This window comes from Simochromis diagramma, unplaced genomic scaffold (genome assembly GCF_900408965.1).
Source record: "Simochromis diagramma unplaced genomic scaffold, fSimDia1.1 OVJJ01000339.1, whole genome shotgun sequence".
Classification (NCBI taxonomy): Eukaryota; Metazoa; Chordata; class Actinopteri; order Cichliformes; family Cichlidae; genus Simochromis; species Simochromis diagramma.
The window spans coordinates 75,066-89,153 of NW_024386762.1; the positions used below are offsets into that span (position 1 = coordinate 75,066).

At 40.3% G+C, this 14,088-nt stretch overlaps 1 long non-coding RNA gene and 4 other non-coding genes across 6 annotated transcripts; 3 read left to right on the plus strand and 2 right to left on the minus strand.

Annotated features, from left to right (window-relative positions):
- Positions 1-1,419: 1,419 nt before the first annotated feature.
- On the minus strand, positions 1,420-1,538 carry LOC120732226. Its single transcript, XR_005695556.1, has one exon. It is a non-coding gene; the product is annotated as a 5S ribosomal RNA (ribosomal RNA).
- Positions 1,539-3,253: 1,715 nt separating this feature from the next.
- On the plus strand, positions 3,254-3,336 carry trnal-uaa. The gene has a single exon. It is a non-coding gene; the product is annotated as a tRNA-Leu (tRNA).
- A 4,259-nt stretch (positions 3,337-7,595) lies between these two features.
- Positions 7,596-10,020, plus strand: LOC120732194. Of its 2 annotated transcripts, XR_005695550.1 has the most exons (3): positions 7,596-7,795; positions 9,532-9,589; positions 9,784-10,020. It is a non-coding gene; the product is annotated as an uncharacterized LOC120732194 (long non-coding RNA). The 2 variants fall into 2 exon arrangements; XR_005695549.1 differs by having other exon boundaries at positions 9,532-9,860.
- Positions 10,021-12,339: 2,319 nt separating this feature from the next.
- Positions 12,340-12,458, minus strand: LOC120732230. Its single transcript, XR_005695558.1, has one exon. It is a non-coding gene; the product is annotated as a 5S ribosomal RNA (ribosomal RNA).
- A 318-nt stretch (positions 12,459-12,776) lies between these two features.
- LOC120732234 lies at positions 12,777-12,895 on the plus strand. Its single transcript, XR_005695559.1, has one exon. It is a non-coding gene; the product is annotated as a 5S ribosomal RNA (ribosomal RNA).
- The last annotated feature ends 1,193 nt before the right edge of the window (positions 12,896-14,088 follow it).

Genomic DNA, 14,088 nt, shown 5'->3' on the forward strand with positions numbered 1-14,088 from the left:
ACCGGTCGCAGCAGATGGCCGCCCCGACCTGAGCCTGGTTCTGCCGGAGGTTTCTTCCTGTAAAAAGGGAGTTTTTCCTTCCCACTGTCGCCAAAGTGCTTGCTCATAGGGGGTCATATGATTGTTGGGTTCTCTGTATGTATTATTGTAGGGTCTACCTTACAATAATACATACAGCCTTGAAGTGACTGGTGATGTGATTTGCTGCTGAATGAATTCGGAACTAATTGGAAATCTGGATATTAATTAAATAAACCTGCTTTGAGCATCAATTAATTGTTGTTTGAAATTCTTTATAAATATATAAATATAGTGCCACTCTTCTACTGTTTAAATTGCAACTGTTTAAAACTGACTAATTTATTCATACACTTGAGCATAAACACATGCACAGTAAATGGCCTGTATTTGTACAGCGCTTTACTTAGTCCCCAAGGACCCCAAAGAGCTTTACACTACATTCAGTCATTCACACATTCACACACTGGTGATGGCAGCTACATTGTAGCCACAGCTGCCCTGGGGCGCACTGACAGAACATTGCAGAACCTTCAGCACCTCGTATGAAAAGTATTTGACTGTGTGTATGCTTTTAGCAGTGTGTGGATTTGAGAAAATCTAAAATAAATTGAAATTTGTTTTTAGAAGTTGTTTTATAAATTTCAGTGCTATATTATGCATACAATAGGACATCTATTTAGATTTACATCTTCCACAGAAAAAACTGCACATTACTGAAACTTAGTATACTGGACTTTGTTGTTGTCCCACACAGGTTCAATTTCGAGTGGTAGATGGCTCAGTGCTCAGTCAACCAAGATTTTATGATAGTGGGCACAATGAGATAGATAAGCTGCTTGTAAACAGTACTTTTATGCTCTCTTTTTCCATTTGGATAAGAAAGAAAGAACCAGGAAACAAAGGCAAACAAATAATCTGTGCCTTTATCCCAGATTCACATTATAGGAACAGCTGCTCAATGACCACTGTAGTCTTTGCTTACTGCACTTTTATCTACATCTATGCAAAGTGATCCACTACACCTACTTTTACAGTTAAATCATTTTATGAGCACTGATGCCATTTTAATCTGAGTTTCTACTCAAATACAATCAGTAAAGAGAAACACAGTCTGTGACGTTTGTTTTGAAGGAAAAGGTATTCCCTGCAAATGTTTATCTGTGTGAGACTATTCAGAAAACAGTCATTTTGTTTTATAGGTGAGACACTTGGCCTCTTTTTTCCTTGTTCTACGTTTGTCTTTTGTCCGATTACTCTGGAACACAAGATGGAAAACTGATATTCTCATGTTAAAAATATAGAAAAAGGATTTTATCACCCATAAATGTTAACTTCTCATGCCTCTAAGCACAAGCAGGAGCAGAAGTGCCCTCTGCAGTTTGTGTGTGGAAGTGCAAAAGCTTACAGCACCTGGTATTCCCAGGCGGTCTCCCATCCAAGTACTGACCAGGCCCGACCCTGCTTAGCTTCCGAGATCAGACGAGATCGGGCGTGTTCAGGGTGGTATGGCCGTAAGCGAAAGCTTTGCTATATAAAGGGCATTTTATAAGTGGTAAGTGTCTCACAGTTTGGTATATATTGTTGTGCCAAGCTTTATATGTTACAGTGAAAGCATGCAGCTATTCGTTGTTAACTGCAGCTTCAACACTGAGCTGCAGAAATACTTTTCCCACAGTAACATCTCCATAAGAACATATGTAAGATTATTATAGAACCGTGTGTTTTGTAATTCAAACATTTTTGTCGTTTGGAGACTTTAACTTCTATACAGAAGAGAAAACGTGTGCATGTGTCATCACAGCATGTTTAAAAAGGCTGTTTCTGTGCTCTTCTCTCGCTTATGGCCATACCACCCTGAACTCGCCCGATCTCGTCTGATCAAACCAAACACCAACATCATCAAATATACAGTTGAAACCAGATATTTACAAACTCTTCAGATAAAAACAAAAACACTTTTTTAATTGTAACATCAAATCAGACTAATGTTTATTTTTTATGTTGATAAATAATATCTTATCTTATCTTATCTTATCTTATCTTATAAAAAACATATTTGTTAACTTTAAGAGTAAAGAGAGAAACTGTCTGTATTTCTTAATTGTAAATGGCACCAAATTGTATTCAAATTGATTATGGAGCTCCACAATTCTTTTCCAGGTGTTTTGGTTGATATCTCTTGATTTTCCCATGTCAGAGAAACAGGCTCTGTGTTTTGCCTTATATGCATCCACAGCTGTGCCACCAACCTATCAGAAGCTTCTTCAGCTCAGAATGGAATCGTCTGGAGTTTTCTTATTAATTAACAATAAACTTAGTGTATATGTGCTCCTAAATTTGGTGAAAGTGATAAAAAAGAGACAGCTCTCTCTCTTTATTCTGACATTTAACTAATTCAAAAGATATTTCAATATTTATTTATGCAAAACAAAACAAGTTTACTCTAAATTGATGTTGTACAGTAAAAAAATGTTCTTGTGTTTTCCATAAAGTGTATGTAAATATCTGGTTTCAACTGTGAATATACTGCTGTGTATTGAAATTCCTTTTGTTTTGCATAAAAATATACTGAACAACATACAAAGCATAATATATAAAATAACATCTACCAGAGTTTTTCTTTGAAAGAAGCTCCTTATGTCCATTCTTGTATATCAGTGCATAACTGAAACCGATTTATTTAGCCGTGGAGGGAAACAACTGAAAATATGAAATAAACACACATGTAAGCTAAGACTCTCTAAAGAAACAGCATTGTTGTTGTTCGGCTTTTCATTTCACCTTTTGTTGATTCACTTGAAGAGCAAGTAACGTAATATGGGTCAAGTGATCCGTTTGATATCAATCTTTTGTGATACACCGTCATATTTGTACAGTACGAATGATTTGCTTTGGAACCTGGTCAAACTTCAGTTCTCTGTCTGCCTCCCTGCGTTTCTCCAACAGCGCACTCGTAGGCAGCAGCTGCCCCCCCCCCCTCGCTCAGTGCCTGAGCTCGGATCATACCAATATTAAGGGGGATTTACTCACAGTCGTAAATTCCCACAGTGTACACTATGTGCTTCGAATATTGTGAGTGTTTTTTTGTTTTATACAGTTGTCAGCCAGGCATCTAACTATGAAAAAATTACAGTCCAAAAGACCCCGGGCTTCTGAAAAACAACCCGGGCTTAAGCCCAGTAAGAGTAATGATGTTGGACTATATGTCTGTTATGCAACTCAGCTCAGTTGGGCCAGGATAGCCGAGTGGTGAAGGTGTTGGACTTAAAATCCAATGGACATTTGTCCATGTGGGTTCAAACCCCACTCCTGGTAGAGAAATCAACCTACTAAACTGACATCTTACAAGGTGTCAAAGGTCGGGGTGACGAGATGGGTTTTCACTGTCAGCGATAATGCACACAACATAGCCTCATGCATATTCACCTGATAAAGGTATTGCACATAATCAAGTAGTATTGCCTTATTGTCCACATCTGTACTTATCAACCTGCAAAACGTACCACGGCCATGTATTAATTCTCTCCAGCAACTGTGTCTCAATATCCTCTGCTATTTCCTCGATGCAACGAGTGACGGTGCTAGCCAACAGAGGCACCTGTGCTATCGTTTCAGCCGCCATCTCTCCGAAAAGTTCACAGCAAATGTCTTTAGTGGCAGGGAGGATCGATTCTTCACCAATAGTGAATGACTTTTTAGCCTTAGCAATACGGTTAGCCACCAAGTATGATGCTCTCAGTGCACTTGTATTTGTTGTTGTGGAGGCCCTCAGTAATGGCTTCTGTCCCTGTCCCCCCCCCGCTTTTTTCTTTTAGACTAGTCCAAAGGCTTGTTTTTTAATGTCGGGTGCTTGGTCTCCAAGTGATGAAGCAGTTTTGAAGGCTTCATTGCCTCATTGGAGAGCTGGTCTCCACATATATTATGCAGAGCGAGCTTGGTGCATGGGAATCACTTGTCGCAATATATCCATATTTCAAGTAGGTCTTTTGGTATTGTCTGTTAAATGCAGCTTTCTTTTTCTTAGTAGTTGTCATAGACTCTTCTTCTGTCTCCTCACTGGGCCTTTTTTCCTTTGCAAAGAAACCCTCCAAAGACATCTGTTTTTTACTAATTTTGCTAGTTTGTGGGTTTAATATTAACTAATGTATCTTGACATGCGTCAAGAGTCAGTCATAGACTGAAGTAACTGAGAGAATTCAGTCTTTTTCCAAATAAAACACTGTTCAGAGTCGGATAATAAATAAAACGGAAATAATGTAAGTTATTTATTTTTTCTGTGCGGTACGAGCTTCAACTCTCTTGACCCGGTACCAAACGACTCAAGGCCTGGTACCAGTCCGTGGCCCGGGGGTTGGGGACCACTGCTATAGACTACAGTGTACGCTCTACACCTACTTACTGGTTTTTGTTGCACCAGTCTGCATCTCCCAATTACTTTGTGTGTTTCGCTTACAGCTCCGCACCACCCAGGCGGCAAAAAATGTGCATGTTCTTTGTGATCTCGTAACCAATGCCCTCTGCCGTCAAAGTCGAGAATTAGTTAATGGGCATCATGTGACTAGTGGAAGCCAGATCCTTTTATTTAGCAAAATTGGGGTTAATAGTTAAATGTTATTGTTGAGGGGCACAGACAGCACATGTACACAGATTAAAAAATAGTAATGCTTCAAGAACAGGGCTCTTGGGACGTCCAAGAGGAAAGGGGCAAATGCTCAAGCCCCCTCCGTTATGGCAACGACGTTTAGACTTTTGTCTTTTGGACATTTAGAAAAGTCTTAGAAATGAATCGCATGCCAAAATGAAAACCAAAAAATTGGATGACATTAAAAACAAAAGAAACAAGAGACAGGGCGCTGAATAAGAACTTGTCAGCTTGTGAGTCTTGTAACTGGTGATGCTCCAAATGTTAAAAAATAAATATATAAAAACCAACAAACACCAAAAAGTGACATTTATTATATGCTTATTCTGTGATCAGATAAAAAATATTTTATTAGACGCAAGCTGGATCTAAGAGATTATTTCTACACAGCATCCTACAGTCAGTACAATTAATATGTCGGTATTGATGGGATGAATATAAAATTCCCTCATCAGAAGGAAATAATAGTTTTATGTTATTTCATGTAACGTGTTAAGAAATAGAGGTTGATCACATGTTAAAAAATGTATATACTTATCGGTAAGACAGACTCAAATAAAAACGTATAATGAAGAAGACGTTTCCAGCGATGTTTAGTTAGAGCTGATGATAAATGTTGCTCTTTTGTTATCTCAGAAATGTATATTTGTGGGTACAGCAGAAGAGCGCATGGGGATTTTTCCTATAGTTGCATTATTGGATTCAAAGGTCATTTCATCACCACAATAGTGCACAGGTAACTTTCCTTCACATTTGACCACAACTATTCTGTTAGTGAGAAGTTTGCCTTTATACTGACATTTGGGTTTCCTGGCTCCATTGTTCTTCAGGTCACATCTAACAATGCGAAACTTTGCTACACTCTTTGTCGTGCCATTCGTCTGATCATATCTTCCTTGACCGTTACAAATGGCTCTGACCTGTTTGTAATCACTGAGGATGAATGTGTTAACATCCTTACATTTGTTTCGATCAGCATATATTTTCTTTTTTTTCATTTCTGTATCACATTTTTTCACGCTCATCTTGGCATCTACATGCTGTCGTCTAAACTTTTCAGAATTTGTTTCATTCAGTCGCTTCTCAATTCGGTTGGGTTGAAGATTGGCTGGTTTTGAGAGTCCAGTAACAAAGGGCAGCACAAGCAGCAAACAGGTAAACATGATCCTCATTGTTTCCTGGAGAGAGAAAAACAGGAACATTTTCCAGATCAAGAATTTAATGCAACAAAAGCGTCATCACTGTAGTGGCAGAAGTAAGTATTTGATCCCCTGCTGAATTTGTAAATTTGTTCCCTTATAAAGAAATAAACAGTCTCTAATTTTTGTGGATGTTTTATTTTACTGGAGAGAGACAAGAACACCAACAGAAAAAAAACACAATACATGATTTCTTTTCACTGATTTGCATATAATTGAGTGAAGTAAGTTTTTCATCCTTGACAACCCAACAAGAGTTCTGGTTCCACAGACTGGATTACAGTCAATCAATCAGTCCATTACAGATACTCCCAATCTCAGTTTATTATGTGTTAGTTACTGAGGTCTACTCGGGCAAGGGACCTCGGGGACAAGAAAAGTCATGGTCAAGACCAAAGACCTCTTATCTTGCTCCATGTAATATCTTGGCTCATGGGGTGAGGATAATCATGAGAAAGGTGTTGGATCAGCCCAAAACTACAGGCCAGTCTTAAGTTTGCCAGTAAACATCTAAATGATTGAGAGAAGGTTTGGGGGGGAAATGCTGTGGTCATTTGAAATCAAAAACTCTGTGGCATGAACTGAGCCCACTGTGTTTGGAGGAAGAGAAATGCTGAGCGTAACCCACAGAACACCATCCCCACTGTCAAGCACAGAAGTGGAAACATTATACTGTGGGGCGCCTCGCCATATTGAGGCGGCCAGTAGATGGAGCCATGTACTGCAAAATCTTGGACAAGAACCACTTTCTCTCAGGCAGAAGACTGAAGATGTGTCATCGATGGGTCTTCCAGCATGACAATGGCCTAAAACATACCACTGATGCATACTTTAGGTGTGGCTAAAGAAGAAGCACAAGGACATGGAGTGGGGCTAAGGCAGTCTCCAAACCTCAGTCCTGAAGAAAATCTGTGGAGGGAGCTGAAGCTTAAAGTTACCAAACAGCAGCAAAGAAATCTAAAGAATTTAGAGAGTTTGTGGAAGGAGGAGTGGAAAAAAATCCCTCCTGAGATGTGAGCAAACCCAGTGACCAACTACAAGAAACATATTACCGCAGTGCTGGGCAATAAAGGTTTCTCCACCAAGTACTAAGTTGTGTTTGAGATCAAATACTTACTTCACTCAGTGACATATAAATCAATTCATTTATTTTAGCAAATACATTTTTTATTCAATTTTGGTTGATATTCTGTCTCATTACATCAAAATGAAAATACTTAAACAAATTAGAGACTGATCATTTAATATAAGTGAACAAACTTACAAATTCAGCAGGGGATCAAATGATTATTATAATAGCTTCTTTTTATGACCAGCTTTTCTCTTTTTTGTCTTTTTGAAAAGCTGCTGGCCAACAAAGTTTTATTCATAGATGTTTTTTGCATTAGATAAATTTGCAAACTGAACTCCACGTGTCCCGTCTCTCAGTTTCTTTGGCAGAGTTTACTTTTCATTTTTAATGGCTTGTTGTTTTTTTTATTGACTTATATAGAAACCCACACAAGTTTAAAAACAACTTATGTAACAAAAATATGAACCAACTTAATGGATCAACATAAATAAAAGGATAATTTCAGTGTTTTTCATCTATTCTTTATGGAGTTTTTCCAAAACATTTTCAAACGTTCAGATCTGTCTTTTATTTTCTTGTTTTAACATTATACATGGTGAACTAAAAACCCTGGAACATGGTTTGAAACATTGAAGGCAGCATGTTTCGCTTTTTGGCAGCTTTTATTTTGAAACTGCAACACTAAGCAGTACTTCTCCACACCTGTGGTGCACGCGCTGCGCAGATCCCGTCGGGCATGCGCGGCAGAGGAGGGGGCTGACTTGAGCAGAAAGTGCGGAGAGACAAGTCGAAAGGAAAAGACAGACGATCTCTGATAAAGCAAAGCAGACAGAAAGAATTTACCTGAGCTCTGCTGGACAGGTAATTACCGCAGTTTGGTTTAATATTTTGTTCTAAACAGTGTAACTAAGCGAACACAAATACAGGTGATATATTTTCATACAGTTATGTTCCAGTCGGGTTAATGTTTGTGTGTCCTCACCGTAAAGACTGCAGGTTATTGGAAAGTGCCTGAAAATATGTCTGCAAAGCACCCCTCAGTTGAAATATTAATTTTGGCTCGCTATCTACTCTAGAAAATAATTTGCGCGTCTACGTCGCCATTTACGGTTCAATGTGTGGCCGTAAGCAAGGAATTCCTGGTGCTCTGAGGGTCATCTAACGCCAACCGTCATTTAAAAATAACCAAAAACAGCTGTCGTTACTTTAATGTAGTCTTTTAAATCATTAAATGATAAAATAAAGAAAATCAAAATCAATATAACAGCTTCAAAAAATTCAACATCTAAACCAGTCAAATTTTTCTTCAGTAAATATTTTGAAACTTATCAGAGGCACTGGAGGACATGTTGAACAATAATATTGTGTACGTTTTTTAGAGTATTACTGGATATTTTTAAAACAGGCAATTTTAATCATTTACTTGCATATGGTAGATCTGGTAAACAAGTGAAAATGAACAACAAATTAAGTAATTTAAATAAATTTGATGATTTGTTAACTCTCAGTTGATGAGTTCATGAGGTGTATCTAAAGGCAACTTCTCTACTTCCATCCACACATTGAACCTTACAGAGGGAAACGGTCATTGCACTCAGTCATGACAACATTCTTGTTAAATGTAATTATTATATTAGAAAGTTATGAAACTTTTAAGCAAACTTTTCCAACTGAGGACACTTACCGTACTTTTTGCTTTACTGATCAGTGGTTGGTTGGTTAACCTGCAGGAGTTCAGGCACGAGTCAGTCGTCTGGAACAGCGGGTGGTGAAGATGTCTTCAGTAAATGAAATGCTCTAAAGGGGGAATTAAAACTGAACATTATTTGAACATAAATAAAAAAAGATAGGCCTCTGCCTGTGCATGCACATTTCTTATGCACGATATTCATGGTCACAGAACCCAGATGATGCATGTTTTAAAGCCCATATCTGGTTAGTGAATGTGAGTATAAGTGTGGCAGGAGATCGAGTTATTCAAAATAAGCCTGTTGTCTATAAAAGATTTTAAACATGCAAATAAAAAGTTCTTACCAAACGAGGAGTCAAGATGAGCAGAGACCAGGTCTAGTGCAGCTCAGCTGTTATTAAATTCTACCTGAGCAGGTTGGAGCTCATTTGTGTCACAGACAAGTAAAACTTTGGGGGCTTCAGCTTTTAAACATTTCAGCAGCCCCACCTTAAATGAACTAGCATCAGTGTCTACATCACTAGCCCACCAGTTAGCACTGCTCTGTTTGTGGTTCAGAACATGCTGCAAACATGATGTGAGGACCAGTGACCACAGGTGCAGATGCAGGTTGTCTTTCATAGCTCGCGTTACAACAATTGCAGCTATTTTTTTTTCAATTCAATAAACCACATGTTTTAAAAATAAGTAAATTAATAAAATATTGACATTTGTGAAAAAAGTACAGAAACTGCCTTTTGGCTTAGTTTTTGTTAAGTAAATAATGGCACGGTGTAATATATCACGTGTTGTTATTCCCCTGATGTTGTATACACCTAATTTTAAAGTGGGCACTAAGACTCTATTGTAGAGTCTGACAGCAGCTGGAAAGATATCTGAAATTTCTCCTCGCACACTGTTGTTGCAGCAGCGTGTCACTGTAGGAGCTGCTCAGTGCTGCTAGGATGACCTGCATGTGGTGGGAGGTGGGTTTTTGTTTTATTTTTAATATCCTGTCCTATCTGCCAGCTTTTGCAATCAGAATTGTGACCTGAATGCATTGTGGTGCACAACACATTTTGCTTTTGCAAGATCAGCTACTTAGAATCTCTATAAGCTCCTCTTGTTCATGTGACTATGTTATCTGTTTATTTATTCATTTCTATTTGTGTTATTTCAGTTATTACACTGGTATAGTATGACTATGTCACCTGCAGCCTCCAGCAGTACCAGTTACCTGAGACCACACATCTCAGCGACGTGTGCGTGCCCATCCCAGCAGGGGAAAGAGGGAAGCCCCAGCTGTCCCAGCAGAACACACCATAAAAGATGATTGATGTCACCCCAGAGTCATAGAAGGTCTTCAGAAACTCCAAAACAATTGAATCTAGGCTTCTAGGTGTCCATCAGGTGTGATGTCAGAGCCACCAGCCTGCAGCTGTTGTTCATTTACATCTGCCTAATTGATCATTTATCCTCAGCACACTTTTCAGTTCCCTTGCCTGAAACTGGACAATATGTAAAGTCTAAATTCAAACAAAGGTTGGGGAAACCTGCGCTGAGCTGAGACAGAAGAAGTCTGAAGTCGAACTCGGATGAGTGACAGAGCGTTCCTGCTACTGAAAACTCTACGTCCAGATGAACAAAATTAACTTTTCGGGACGGTATATACACGGTAATGGCCTTTGGCATGAAAAATGCCCCAGCTACTTTTCAACGACTGATGCAGTTGGTGTTGGGAGATGTGCCCCAGTGCAATGTGTATCTGGATGACGTGGTGCTATACACAGACACATGGGCAGATCATATGTCCCTTCTGAGGACAGTGTTTCAGCGGCTAGCCGAGGCCTCGTTGACCCTCAATCTCGCTAAGTGTGAGTTTGGTAAGGCAACCGTCACTTACCTAGGTAAGCAGGTGGGGTTTGGGCAGGTCCGCCCAGTGGAGGCGAAGGTTGCTGCAATCCTGGACTACCCGAGTCCAGCCACCAGACGGGAACTAAGGCGGTTCCTAGGGATGACCGGATATTACCGGTGTTTCTGTAAGAACTTTTCTGTGGTCGTGACCCCGCTAACCAGACTGTGTAGCCCAAAGGTGCCTTTTGAATGGTCAGTTGAATGCCAGCATGCCTTTGAGTCGGCAAAATCTCTCCTGTGCAGCACCCCTGTATTGGCAGCTCCAAACTTCTCTCGCCCTTTTAAGCTAGAGGTCGATGCCAGTGCTACCGGAGCCGGGGCAGTCCTGCTGCAGGATGATGAGGAAGGTGTGTGCCATCCGGTCTGTTATTTCTCTGCAAAGTTCAAACCCCATCAACTGAACTACTCTACCATAGAGAAGGAAGCCTTAGCTCTGCTTCTAGCTCTGCAGCACTTTGAAGTGTATGTGGGCTCCAGCGCTTCCCCGGTGACTGTGTTCACAGACCACAACCCCCTCGTTTTTCTGAACCGGATGTACAATCACAACCAGCGACTGATGCGCTGGGCACTCCTGGCCCAGGATTACAATCTGATGATCATACACAAGAAAGGTACTGACAATATAGTGGCTGATGCACTCTCACGCAGTTCGCAATAGGGTGTTGTTGTTGTTGTTGTTTGGTAGGGCTTCAATGTAAGGGGGGGGGGGGGGGGGGGGGGGGGGGAATGTTACGTTCTTTGAGGCTGTGGGAGTGTGTGGGTGGGGTGTTTGCCCACTCTCCCCGCCTCCACCCCTCTTGCCACTCCTACCCCTCTCTGTCTCTCTCACTCTCCTCTCTCCCCAGGACACAGCTGCTGCTGATTAGCCTCGTTTGCCACCTGACTCCAGTCAGCAATCATCCTCTGAGGCTATTTAAACTGGGGATGAGCTGTGAGCAGGGTGGCTTTTTCCTCGGTGGCTCTACGCGTTTCTGTGCTAGATGTTGGACAGACAGGCTCTTTCGGACCAGTGAGCAGACGGGCTTGTGGGCCCTGAGAGTGTCTCCCCGTGGTGGGGAGTAGGATAGGAAGTGTGGGAAGTGCCTCCTTTTTTATTGTGTTTGTTTGGTAGTCCTCCTGCCTTTCGTGGCTGCGAGCGTTTTCTTTGTTTCTTTGGCGTTACTGGTAAGACAGCGTTGCCGGCCCTTTAAGTTAATGTTAACCTGTACCGTTTCGTAATAAAGTTCTATTAATACAGAACAACTCTGTCTGTTTTCCTTTTTCACTCTGATTCCGGACTCATTTGTTACTGGTCCCCTCTCTCACATGCCTAGACCCCTTCGGGGGGAACGTAACAGCCACATACATGATCTGCTGAGGCGGTCATTCAGGCTCCATGCAGATGAACTCAACACTTCCTTTGCTTTGTACCTGTGCAAGTCTGTCAGATCGGTGCATTTATATGAATATGACGCAGTGTTTTTTTTTTTCCCTGTAAAATTCTGTAAATTATAAACCAAAACTGTGTTTCTGCTTTTTATAATTATATTAAATTCAACATGTCACATCTTGTTGTTGTTTTTTCTCTCTTACTTGTCTCCATGTTATACTCTGCAATAGTACTGTGATTTGTGCGTTTAATCTGTTATTGACAGTGAGGTGCTGCTCTAGGTTCTATAGTAGTTACTGTCAAAAGGAAATATTCCTTAAATATTCCTTGATCAGCATGTAGGAAATGATCAGCGAGGCGCTTTTGTGCTTCAAGGAAAGCAGGAGGAAACTAGAGACTACAGGAAGGAGTAGTGAGAGTTTTATCGCCCTCTGCAGTTTGTGTAAGTGCAAAAGCTTACAGCACCTGGTATTCCCAGGCGGTCTCCCATCCAAGTACTGACCAGGCCCGACCCTGCTTAGCTTCCGAGATCAGACGAGATCGGGCGTGTTCAGGGTGGTATGGCCGTAAGCGAGAGAAGAGCACAGAAACAGCCTTTTTAAACATGCTGTGATGACACATGCACACGTTTTCTCTTCTGTATAGAAGTTAAAGTCTCCAAACGACAAAATGTTAGAATTACAAAACACAGGGTTCTATAATAATCTAACATATGTTATTATGGAGATGTTACTGTGGGAAAAGTATTTCTGCAGCTCAGTGTTGAAGCTGCAGTAAACAACGAATAGCTGCATGCTTTCGCTGTAACATATAAAGCTTGGCACAATAATATAGATCAAACTGTGAGACACTTGCCACTTATAAAATGCCCTTTATATAGCAAAGCTTTCGCTTACTGCCATACCACCCTGAACTCGCCCGATCTCGTCTGATCTCGGAAGCTAAGCAGGGTCGGGCCTGGTCAGTACTTGGATGGGAGACCGCCTGGGAATACCAGGTGCTGTAAGCTTTTGCACTCCCACACACAAACGGCAGAGGGCGCTGCTGCTCATGTTTATGCTCACAGGCATGAAAAGTTAGATTTCTGGGTAATAAAATCTTTTTTCTATCTTTTTAACATGAGAATATTATATTTCCATCTTGTCTTAAACAGTAATCAGATTAATGATGAGAAAAAAGTAGAACAAGGAACGAATAGGCCATTTATCTCACGTTTAAACAAAATTGATGTTTTCTGAAAAATCTCACACAGATAAACATTTACAGGAAATTACTTTTCCTTCAAAACAAACATCAAAGAGTTTGTGGTTTTCTTTATTGATTGTACTTGAGTAGAAGCTGTAAAGGAAAATTTCTATTATTCTCATTTAAAGTGTTTAAGTTCTTAAGCATATGCTTAGTTCTGACACTATAATAGACTGTTCAGTGGAAGTTTCTAAACTAGATGAACTTATTTCAGCCCCAGTAGCTGAAGAAGACACCTCCCTATTGCATGAATAATATACCACTGAAATTTATAAAACAGCTTTCAAAAACAAGTTTGAATTTATTTTGGATTTTCTCAAATCCACACAGTGCCAAAAGCATACACACAGTCAAATCTTTTCATGTGAGGTCCTGAAGGTTCTGCACCTCATAACTCAACAAGCCCTATTAACTTCTCATTAGTGATCATGGCCGACTACAAGTGTTAGTTTCTCTTCGCAGCGTAAAAAGGATCAGCTTAAAAGCACTTGTTGGATTGACCAATATTTAGAACAACAGAAAGTCCAAGGAACTCACTGTAAACCATTTTAAGCCATTTTTATACACTTACAGATTCGGTTCAAATAATCGTTTGTAATTACAAGTTGTTTGGATATGTTACCACTTGGCCAAGGACTGGAAGAAGACCAAAGAGTCCCCCTTAGATCAGTGGGAATTTGTTATTACTGTGAACTGAGGATCCCAACCCCTTCTGGAAAGACAGCTTTCTGGGCAGACTAGACTATGACTGAGCTATATGTCCACAATGACAACAGTATGTTTGGTGTATCAAAGGTGATCCTTTGAAATCTGAGAACACTGTACCAGATGTTAAGCCTGGTGGTGGTAGGATCATGCTCCAGGGCTGATTTGCCGGATGGAATAATGAAGGAGGAGGACTAGTAAAGTGAGTTTACAATCAACCATTGAAACTGATCATCAGAGATAGAAAACTTC